Source organism: Ranitomeya imitator, chromosome 2 (genome assembly GCF_032444005.1).
Source record: "Ranitomeya imitator isolate aRanImi1 chromosome 2, aRanImi1.pri, whole genome shotgun sequence".
Lineage (NCBI taxonomy): Eukaryota > Metazoa > Chordata > Amphibia > Anura > Dendrobatidae > Ranitomeya > Ranitomeya imitator.
In genome coordinates, this window is record NC_091283.1 from 535649681 (window position 1) to 535662221 (window position 12541).

Genomic DNA, 12541 nt, shown 5'->3' on the forward strand with positions numbered 1-12541 from the left:
ATCATGTATATAAAGGGAATTGAATATTTTGCTCGTTAATAAATCAGACATGGTAGCCGGGGCATATTTCTGGGCCGGTCCCTCCCACTTGCTGGCAGCACTTGTTGTATGGGAACATAAATCACTTTTAATGCCAGCAAGTTGCACCAACGATTATATATACAGTTATTGGCATTTGAAGCTGTCGTGCTGCGAAGTAATAAATGTGTTTTATACCAAAAGTAACGTCCGGATAATACCCTGTTAGTTTAATGCGTGGAGAAGCTATCATTATACACTTTTATTGCTTTCTTCATCTTAAAACGCAGTCTTAACTTGAATAACAATTTTTTTTTCTTTTTAATAAACATTTTCTAATAAGTGTATAAATGTGTGTTGTGCTATGAAGAGCTGTTTTTTTTTTTCTTTTTCCGAGTATAATTGTGATAAAGAGCTTTTCAACACCGATGTGGTGGAGTGTTCCCGTGATGCAACGCAGCGGCATATCAAGCACTTTCTGCTCAAGAGTAAATCCGACATGTGAGGCGACATTTATATATTCAGTGGGACGTGTACTGATCTCTGGACACAATATATTGAGCTCAAAAGGATTTCACACTAATTTACTGATATTATATGTCAGTGTGGTGTATCCTGGTGTCGCGTGTCTTGTAACTGTGGCTCACCAAATGGAGCATATCTTGTCATGTCTACCTCTGGACTTTCATAATGGTTTTTAACTAGTAGTCACAATATTACTTTTGGGAATGGTCCGTACATTCTTAACGCCCCCGTTGGGTCATTATAAGCTATAAAGTACTTCTATCACAGAGCCATCCTACATCATATATCTATATGACATTTTGTTTTACAGACTATGTAGGGGTTGGCTACAAGTAAAGTACAATACATTGTTTTTGGGGGCATTTTTTTCCACTTACATGCATTTGTCTGGGGCTAAAAATAATCTGTAAAGATGGCTGTTGGCCAAACAATCCCATCTGACACCTATTTTGTGTAGGGGGCTTTACTCTGTACCCCTCACATAGACCACATGAACATCTGGTCCCTCTTATTGTGTATGGGTGAGTCTGGAGAGCTAGCAAATGGGCACATTAACACCCTAAATATGTTAGTGTCTTTCTAACGCAGGGGTGGGGAATCTTTTTTTTCTGCCAAGGGCCATTTGGATATTTATACCATCCTCCACCCACAAAGTACATCCTGGCTCTGGCACTGGTGTCAGGACGTAATCTTTCATTGCACGCCCTTCACTGTTCAGTAGTGAACACTGCGTGTGTGCTAACAGAGCAAGAAGAAATGAAGTTTGTTTGTTTGCAAAATACACCTCCCTGCCCAAGAATGCGGTCCCTGAGAATCTGCTCGGGGGCCTGATAAAAGTTCATCGAGGGCCGTAAATGGCCCTGGGGCCTGATTTTCCCCACCCCTGATCTAACGGGTCGCTCCCACTTGTGATGTAATCAGACAAGTGCAATCCGATAATCGGAATGCACTTGCCCCAATGTTAACCTTTGGGGCACCTCACATCTGCGATTGCTTTTGTATGCCGAATCTGCATGCAAAAACAATCGCAACCTGCTGTGGTTGCATTCATGAATCGGATCACACGCACCCATATATGTCTATGGGTACGTGTGAAACATCGCGCTGCACTCGGATATCACCTGAGTCTAGTGCGATTCCTGTGGATGCCGGCAATGGATGAGATAAAGAAATTACTTTCTCCGTCTCTTCCGCAGCTGTGCTGTGATTCTGTGATGCGAGAGGATCGGAGCACAGAGCACTGACACTCGGATCATGCTCGCAGCAGAGCTGGAGCCGAGGGTTATTAACATATCACATCCCACATCGGATGTGACACCTAATGTGTGTAAAGGTACCGTCACACTAGACGATATCGCTAGCGATCCGTGACGTTGCAGCGTCCTCGCTAGCGATATCGTCCAGTGTGACAGGCAGCAGCGATCAGGCCCCTGCTGTCCAGAACTTTATTTGGTCGCTGGACTCCCCGCAGACATCGCTGAATCGGCGTGTGTGACACCGATTCAGCGATGTCTTCACTGGTAACCAGGGTAAACATCGGGTAACTAAGCGCAGGGCCGCGCTTAGTAACCCGATGTTTACCCTGGTTACCAGCATAAAAAAACAAACAGTACATACTTACATTCAGCTGTCTGTCCCTTGCCGTCTGGTTCCTGCACTGATTGCTGGCCGCAAAGTGAAAGTGAAAGCACAGCACAGCGGTGAGTCACACAGCGGTGACTCACCGCTGTGGCTGTGCTCTGCTTTCACTTTACGGCCAGCAGTCAGTGCGGAAGCAGACGGCAAGGGACAGACAGCTGAATGTAAGTATGTACTGTTTGTTTTTTTACGCTGGTAACCAGGGTAAACATCGGGTTACTAAGCGCGGCCCTGCGCTTAGTTACCCGATGTTTACCCTGGTTACCGGGGACCTCTGGATCGTTGGTCGCTGGAGAGCGGTCTGTGTGACAGCTCTCCAGCGACCAAACAGCGACGCTGCAGCGATCCGGATCGTTGTCGGTATCGCTGCAGCGTCGCTAAGTGTGACGGTACCTTTACCCAGACAAACTGATAACTGATACCCGGACCATGCAATAGACATAATACATTTTATCACTTTTGCCCAGAGTGTTCTCTTCCTTTTTCTTTTAAATGTGTTGCCATTGTTGTGAAATATATATTTTAGCAATATCTAAGCAGCTAGAAAGAGGCAGTAAACATTTTATCATAACTGTGTTACATTGATCAAGCGTAAGGTTTCAGGAAACAAGAAGACATTCTTTGCTCAGGCTGATGTGAACCAGATGTGGACTCTGGACAGAAGGGTGTTTTTTCTTTTTTGTCCATTATTTGCTATTGGCTATAACTCTAAACACAAGGAAAAAATACAGCCTCCTAATAATTCCCATTACCGCTGAAAACGTTCCAGATTCAGATATTGGCTTTTACTGCTCTTCTTATGAGCCGCCGGCAGCTGTAAAATATCGACTGTAACATTGTAGTCACACTGGGCTAATTTAATGCAGGAATGGAGGAAAAAAATTCAGCTTTTTATTCAGTTTTTTTTTAGCAATGGGTTGAGGAAGCAAAGCTCCGTCCTATTCCAAATAACTGCCACAAATGACTCATAATTGTGAATTGTGGGCAGGTAACTTGTGTCATAAAGTTGTATTTTCTGAATCCCGTCTAGACTGTGACTTGCAATGTCTGGTGTGACTTAGAGGGTCATGAGAGTCAAATTGCTCAATTCAACTTCCTCCTTCCTTCCTTAGATTGTGACAACTTATAATTACTGAATCACATTCCAATAGATATCCATGTAAATATCACACCTTTGCTGCGGTGGAGCAAGCCTGTTCCTGATCTCCATTGGAGCACGCCCTGTGCGGAGGTGTTGTGCCTGACCAATGTACCAGTTGGCAGTAACACATGGCAGCGGACGTGCTGCGGTCACTTTGGATTGATTACCTTGTGATACCTGATACCTGCCAATGTGTTGATGTGGTGTTTGCTTCTTGAGAAACACTTTGTAGCTGTAGATGTTAAGTAGCTTGGGGCTTAGGCCACGTTCACACATTCTGAATTTTTACATCCATATCCATCCATAACCCAAAACCAGGAGTGGGTGATAAATGCAGAAGGGGTGATGTGTTTCTGTTATACTTTTCCTCTGATTGTTCCACTCCTGGCTTTGGCTTACAAATACTGACTAAATACTGAATGTGTGCGTAGCCTTAGTGTTCTTTAGTTGTACCCATGTACAGGGACAATGTCCCCACTTGTGCCAGTCCCCCAAAAGATGTTCCATGTGCCCCATCTGATTTACTCTGCGACACCACCAATTAAAGTTGTGCCCTCAATTCCATTCTACCAAGTGGCTTTAAACCAATAATGTGACAAATTAGTCATAGAATGAGATTATAAAAATAACTTTGCAGTCTTAACTACGGTAAATAAATAAAAAAATTCCCAAACTCTTCAATGCACTTTCAGGAAACCTCTTCAGGAAAATTTAAAGATTCCACTAGAAACTCTCAGAATATGAACGTTTGCTGAAATAGTTTCTGTTAAGAAACTCATGGTTTATCAGCTCCTCAAAAAAACTCACTGTGGTACAGTCACAAAGGATCCTTTTAGTGGATCAGATTTTGCAATACAAATTACACACATTTAAATTTACCTTGCAGACCTGATGAAGCTGATGTACTTTCTTTGAAATCCATGCAAGAATGCCTATAGAAACCTCTTTTAAAGTGAGCTGCATTTAGACCCTTAAAAAATCTCACACTTCTATTAAAGTAAAAACTATCCAAAAGGCTCATGCAGCCTTTTTCGCTCTTCATCAGGTCTATTAACGTATGGAGATTGTTGTGTGTAATCTGGTGACTTATCCGCTTTAGGCCTCATTCACATGTCCGGTATGCCAAAGCCAGGAATGGAACTTAGAGAAAAACTATAATTGTAAAATCGACACCTGCTCTGTGTTTTAGGCCGGGGTCACACTTGCGTGTGCAGTGCGAGTCTCTCACATCAATACCCGGCACTGCCGCCGGCACTCGGGACCGGAGCGTTCTACTGCATGTATTTCTATATAGCCACACGCTCCGGTCCCGAGTGCCGGCGGCAGTCCCGGGGATTGATGCCCGAGTTTATTGCATTGCTCACGCAAGTGTGACCCCGGCCTTGGGACACTCTTGGTTTTGGCATACTGATCAAAAATACTGGTGTGAATGAGGCCTTGTACATAGACCATAAACCTTACAGCTGGTGTGTAGCTACTACTGCGATCAGGGTATGTTGAGAATTGTAGTTACACCAGATACACTATAGCTGTACCTGGTAGACCATATACCGTAGTCCCATTTTTTTTTTTTTTTACTGTGCGCTAATTGTAATGCATTCATCCTAAAAGCCTTGTAATTACAGGCGAATTAATAAACTATTAAGATGTGGTCAACAAAATACCTGAATATATTCTGTGTTAAACTTCTTGCCTTGAAAATATTATAGGAAGGTAATGAGGGAATTTCTCTCCACCAGACTGCTCGCTAACTGCTAATGATGCCGCTTTTATAGCCACAGTTAATCCGTACAATACCTGTGTTAATTGCTCTGCAGTGTTTTGGCTGCAGGTCAGCTCCTTGCATTGTGTGACTTTAAGGGGATGATCACACCTGGTGACTACGCTGTGGATTACCTTCGCAGTATCGTACAGAATTTATAAAAACTCTGTGCAGAATTGACATCTGGTACAGATTTAAGATCTACATAATGTCAATTCATATGCAGATTTTCACTCAGAGTTTTACATCAGATTTCGCCCATTTTTAATAAATGAAGAAAAATCCGTAGTGAATCTGTAGCAAAAACTGTGACAATTAGTTTGTAGTATACGTGGATTTTGCCACAAATCTTCAGTAAAATTTTTAACAGTTATTTCTTCCGCCATGATTGACGTTCCCATGATTAATATTTAGAGATTTTTTTAATGTTGCTGGTTTTCAGCATCTGTTCACTAAATTGGTTACTTGTGATATTCTTCATTGCATTTTTAATTTTTTTTTTTAATTAGGTCTTTAATGCTGCAGTTTTCCTTTTTTTGGTAGGACGTGTTTTAAATAAAGCTGCTTTGTTTTTTATATTTCCTGGCATTTTGCTATGACAACACTATTAAAAGACATTCATGTGCTGATTATCTGCTTTTTTTTTGTTTCCAAAAATGTACCAATTCCTCCTCAAAGAAACTTTTAAAAGCTCAGCAAAAAGACTCAATGTACATCCACATCAAAGAAGTGACAAGTCACATTTGTGAATTTTGGAGCAGATCCGCTTCAAAATCAGCATAAGACTGTATGTACACTCACCCTTAAGAATGTGACCTGTCACTATTTTTTTTTTATTCAAGCTATTGTATTGAAAACCTCATCAGAAGCAAAGTTTTGTATAAAAAGCAATGTAGATTTTCCATTGATATCAATAGGAAGCGTTTTCAATTATTTGATGTGAAGCAGACCCGCTTCAAAATCCACGTCATAAAAAAATACCCTGTGGTCACTGATGTAGTTTTTCCGAGCTTCTTCCAAACAGCAGATTTGGGGATAAATTCCCTTTTCCTTACATACAGGGCATTCATGGAGGAGGAATTCAAGCTCCTATGTTCAGTCAGTGAATCTGCTCCATATAAATAATTACCCACGCTATCTTCCATAAACTTAAAGGATAACTCTTACTAATAAGCTGTCATGTGTACATGAGGAATAGGACTATTTCTGGCCAACATCAGGCATGTGACTTGTACCATGCATTTTCACCAGATTTTTGCTCTGCAGGTTCTGTCTCTTGAAGGGGCTTTTTGGGGTGAGAAGAAAAGTAGCTGGCAGTGGGCAATGTTTACCTTGTCACAATTCCCCTGTTTTCCCTGCCAACAAGTCTTCACTCCACTTCTATCTTTCCTAATGTATGATGTTCTAATTTGCTATGGCCTCTGAGGTGATGGCAGGAGGCAAGCTGCTATGATGTATTCCATACACAGCACACAGGGATAGATTCCTGCTTCGTTGGAGGATATTATCCGCACTACTTGGCAGTGTAGATGTGAGTCCAGCTCTAAAGCGAGGTAGAAGACTTGCTAGAAAGCTTGGCACGATCCTTCTATCTCTGTCTGTTCTCTCATTTTACTTTTCACTATTCCTCCATGGAGTATAGTACAAGGTGTGACCTGACAATTCACTTTGCTGGCAGTCCATCTTGTCTGAGCAAAATGTACTAGAGCTGTTTTAGAACAATAGATGGTGAGTTCATAGATAGTTGGGAGGGTAAGAAATGGCTCATAAGTGGAGAAGGAAGCAGATTTTTCTTATAAAATAGATTTCACAATTTCCTTTAGTCGCTTGTACTATTTAATTTATGCAACGTATGTTGAAAGTACAGTTCCCCTTTAGTGACCAATAATTTCCCATTTGGGCCATAAATAAAGCCTAAATTTGGAAAAATCACCAAATAACCCATCCTATCTTTGCATGCTTTCAACAAACTGTTTAGAATTGAGCATATGTTAAACCGTCTGGCTTTTGCTGTGCAAAATGTAGTATGGCTGGAATGTTGCATGTTATTGGATTTGTTCAGGCCCATTTATTTACAGGCTGCATGACATAAATGACATGACATGACTCCCCCATGCTCCCTAAACATGTGATACAATGTATCTGTTTGCCTTGGTCATAAAAATCACCAAAAATGTCCCACTATATAGAAATATTGGTACTTCTCGACACATACAACACCAGAGCGACCGTGAATTATGGTCAACTCAATGAAGCTCACCAATTAAAAAATACTTTTTAAAATATAACATTTATTAAAGAATATTTAAAAAGATCCAAAAGGCCACATATAAAGACACGAACAATAACCCCATATCAGAGGGGAACATCCACCCACAAGCCAATACACATATATATATATATAAATATATACAGGGATAATCTATAAATCTACTGGAAAGAAAGCCATTACATATAATAAACCCAGGCTGAAGCACCTATTCACATAAGCATACTGTGCCCATCGGAACTCTATCTACAATGAGTGCAGAAAACCGCATCCCAATAGTACTGAACCGACAGGAATCATAACAAGTGCCAAGGATTCGGTATATTAACAGCCCAGGATGATATATACAAAACCGTCCGCATCTTACCAAGAAAGTGCCCGTATAGTAGATGTTCTCCTCTGGCGCCCCGACGCGCGTTTCGCCCTCTGCTTCTTCCGGGGGCGTGACTATGGAGGTGAGGAGGGTTTATTTAACCAGGGTTGTAGCCAATAGAAAGTGCCGAAAGTGTGTGGAGGGCAGGAAGGGCAGAAGTCCAAAGAGGTACAACGGCGCATGCCTCAGTCACTCACCACCGTAAATGAAAATCACTTCCTGACCTGCGCCAAGCGGACCGCATGTGGAACGCATGCAGGCCCATAACAGGCGCAGTCGGAAGTGTGCGGGGTACGGGCCGACAGCGCATGCGTACCACCTCCGTGGAATACTAATAAGAATATATGTGCCGTCCAGAGTCAGCACATTGCGCATGCGTGCCCACAGAGGAAAAAGCTTGTACTGCTGAACTTAGCCAGTAGTGGGGATTAATAAAAAGAATGAAAAGTGAGAAGAAACGAAAAAGCGAAAAAATGCACCACTAATAACATATACAGTGCTGCATGAATGCATAATAATTATACCAAAAATTAAATAGTTAAATAACCAACGTGATAGTAGTGATATATTACACCAAAGAAATAGAAAGTAAAAGAAAAGAAAGATACCAAAGTGTGTAGAAACGAGAAATCTTTAATAAAGATAATAATAAAAACCCCTAAAAATTATATATAGATATATAACTAAGGGCACCTATATATAATGTGATAACCACGGACATAAACTCACAATAAGGCCCATAGGGCCATAGCGCAATAAACATCTTGTATATAAAACCCCTAGATGCTTGTGAAACAAGGCGCCAGGTGCAAAATGCAATAATATACAATAATATATAAAGGTACCCTACCCCCAATGATATTAACCCCTTAGTGACAGAGCCAATTTGGTACTTAATGACCAGGCCAATTTTTGCAATTCTGACCACTGTCACTTTATGAGGTTATAACTCTGGAACGCTTCAACGGATCCCGCTGATTCTGAGATTGTTTTTTCGTGACATATTGTACTTCATGTTAGTGGTAACATTTCTTCGATATTACTTGCGATTATTTATGAAAAAAACGGAAATATGGCGAAAATTTTTAAAATTTTGCAGTTTTCAAACTTTGTATTTTTATGCCCTTAAATCAGAGAGATATGTCATAAAAAATAGTTAATAAATAACATTTCCCACATGTCTACTTTACATCAGCACAATTTTGGAAACAAAATTTTTTTTTGTTAGGGAGTTATAAGGGTTAAAAGTTGACCAGCAATTTCTCATTTTTACAACACCATTTTTTTTTAGGGACCACATCACATTTGAAGTCATTTTGAGGGGTCTATATGATAGAAAATAATGAAGTGTGGCACCTTTCTAAAAACTACACCCCTCAAGGTTCTCAAAACCACATTCAAGAAGTTTATTAACCCTTTACGTGCTTCACAGGAACTGAAACAATGTGGAAGGAAAAAATGAACATTTAACTTTTTTTTGCAAACATCTTAATTCAGAACCATTTTTTTTATTTTCACAAGTGTAAAAACAGAAATGTAACCATAAATTTTGTTATGCAATTTCTCCTGAATACGCCAATACCCCATATGTGGGGGTAAACCACTGTTAGGGCGCACCGCAGAACTTAGAAGTGAAGGAGCGCCGTTTGACTTTTTCAATGCAGAATTGGCTGGAATTGAGATCGGACGCCATGTCACGTTTAGAGAGCCCCTGATGTGCCTAAACAGTGGAAACTCCCCACAAGTGACACCATTTTGGAAACTAGACCCCTTAAGGAACTTATCTAGATGTGTGGTGAGCACTTTGAACCCCCAAGTGCTTCACAGAAGTTTATAACGTAGAGCCGTGAAAATAAAAAATCGCTTTTGTTTACACAAAAATGATCTTTTTGCCCACAAATTCTTATTTTCACAAGGGTAACAGGAGAAATTAGACCACAAAAGTTGTTGTGCAATTTCTCCTGAGTACGCTGATACCCAATATGTGGGGGTAAACAACTGTTAGGGCGTACCGCAGAGCTTGGAAGAGAAGGAGCGCCGTTTTACTTTTTCAATGTAGAATTGGCTGGAATTGAGATTGGACGCCATGTCGCGTTTGGAGAGCCCCTGATGTGCCTAAACAGTGGAAACCCCCCACAAGTGACACCATTTTGGAAACTAGACCCCTTAAGGAACTTATCTAGATGTGTGGCGAGCACTTTGAACCCCCATGTGCTTCACAGAAGTTTATAACGTAGAGCCGTGAAAAAAAAAAATTGCATTTTTTTCTACAAAAATGATCTTTTTGCCCACAAATTTTTATTTTCACAAGGGTAACAGGAGAAATTAGACCACAAAAGTTGTTGTGCAATTTCTCCTGAGTACGTCGATACCCAATATGTGGGGGTAAACCACTGTTTGGGCGCACCGCAGAGCTTGGAAGAGAAAGAGTGCCGTTTTACTTTTTCAATGTAGAATTGGCTGGAATTGAGATCGGACGCCATGTCGCGTTTGGAGAGCCCCTGATGTGCCTAAACAGTAGAAATCCCCCACAAGTGACCCCATTTTGGAAACTAGACCCCCCATGGAACTTATCTAGATGTGTGGTGAGAACCTTGAATGCCCAAGTGCTTCACCGAAGTTTATAATGCAGAGCCGTGAAAATAAAAAATATTTTTTTTTCCACAAAAAAGATATTGTAGCCCCCAAGTTTTTATTTTCACAAGGGTAACAGGAGAAATTGGACTGCAATAGTTGTTGTCCAATTTATCCCGAGTACGCTGATGCGCCATATGTGGCGGTAAACCACTGTTTGGGCGCACGGCAGAGCTCGGAAGGGAAGGAGCGCCTTTTTGGAATGCAGACTTTGATAGAATGGTCTGTGGGCATTATGTTGCGATTGCAGAGCCCCTGATGTACCTAAACTGTAGTAACCCCCCACAAGTGACCCCATTTTGGAAACTAGACCCCCCAAGGAACTTATCTAGATGTGTGGTGAGAACTTTGAATGCCCAAGTGCTTCACAGAAGTTTAGAATGCAGAGTCGTGAAAATAAAAAATATTTTTTTTTCACAAAAAAGATTTTGTAGCCCCCAAGTTTTTATTTTCACAAGGGTAACAAGAGAAATTGGACCCCAGAAGTTGTTGTCCAATTTATCCCGAGTACGCTGATGCCCCATATGTGGGGGTAACCCACTGTTTGGGCGCACGGCAGAGCTCAGAAGGGAGGGAGCACCATTTGACTTTTTGAGCGCAAAATTGGCTGTCGTGTTTGGAGACCCCCTGATGTACCTAAACAGTGGAAACCCCCCAATTCTAGCTCCAACCCTAACCCCAACACACCCCTAACCCTAATCCCAACCTCATCCATAATCCTAATCACTAACCCTAACCATAATCACAACCCTTACCCCAAGTCAACCCTAACCATAACCCTAATCAAAACCCTAAATCCAACACACCCCTAATCCTAATCTCAACCCTAACCTCAAACCTAACCCTAATCCCAATACACCCCTAATCACAACCCTAACCTTAACCCTAATCCCAAACCTAACCCTAATCCCAAGCGTAACCCTAATGCCAACCCTAACCCTAATACGAACCCTAATCCAAACCCTAACCCTAATCCCAGCTCTAACCCTAACTTTAGCCCCAACCCTAGCCCTAACTTTAGCCCCAACCCTAACCCTAGCCCTAGGGCTACTTTCACACTTGCGTCGTTTGGCATTCCGTCGCAATCCGTCGTTTTGGACAAGAAACGGATCCTGCAAATGTGCCCGCAGGATGCGTTTTTTGCCCATAGACTTGTATTGCCGACGGATCGTGACGGATGGCCACACGTCGCGTCCGTTGTGCACTGGATCAGTTGTGTTTTGGCGGAGCGTCGGCACAAAAAACGTTCAATGAAACTTTTTTTTGTACGTCGCATCCGCCATTTCTGACCGCGCATGCGTGGCCGTAACTCCGCCCCCTCCTCCCCAGGACATAGATTGGGCAGCGGATGTGTTGAAAAACTACAGCTGCTGCCCACGTTGTGCACAATTTTCACAACGTGCGTCGGTATGTCGGGCCGACGCATTGCGACGGCCCCGTACCGACGTAAGTGTGAAAGAAGCCTAACCCTAAGTTTAGCCCCAACCCTAACCCTAAATTTAGCCCCAACCCTAACCCTAAATTTAGCCCCAACCCTAGCCCTACCCCTAACCTAACCCTACCCCTAACCTAACCCTACCCCTAACCTAACCCTAACCTAACCCTACCCCTAACCTAACCCTACCCCTAACCTAACCCTACCCCTAACCCTACCCCTAATCTAACCCTAACCCTAACCCTACCCCTAACCCTAACCTAACCCTACCCCTACCCCTAACCCTACCCCTAACCTAACCCTACCCCTAACCCTAACCCTACCCCTAACCTAACCCTACCCCTAACCCTACCCCTAACCTAACCCTACCCCTAACCCTAACCTAACCCTACCCCTAACCCTACCCCTAATTTTAGCCCCAACTGCTGTTCTCCTGCCGGCCGGCAGATGGAGACAGATGGCGGGCGCACTGGGCATGCGTCCGCCATGTTCTGCTGCCGGCGGCCAGGAGGAGCAGCAAGAGGATCCAGGGACCTAGGTGAGTATGCTAGGGTCCCCCGAATCCCCCTATTTCTCTGTCCTCTGATGTGCGATCACATCAGAGGACAGAGAATTACACTTTACTTTTTTTTTTTTTTGCGGTCGCCGGTAAACAGTTAATTACCGGCGATCGCAAAACAGGGGTCGGTAATACCGACCCCGATCGTGCTCTTTGGGGTCTCGGCTACCCCCGGCAGCCGAGACCC

At 42.6% G+C, this 12541-nt stretch overlaps 1 protein-coding gene across 1 annotated transcript in view; it reads left to right on the forward strand.

Moving 5' to 3' along the window:
* Window positions 1-12541, forward strand: part of RND2 (Rho family GTPase 2) — a 218510-nt gene that overhangs the window by 34278 nt on the left and 171691 nt on the right. The gene's annotated exons all lie outside the window — the stretch shown is intronic.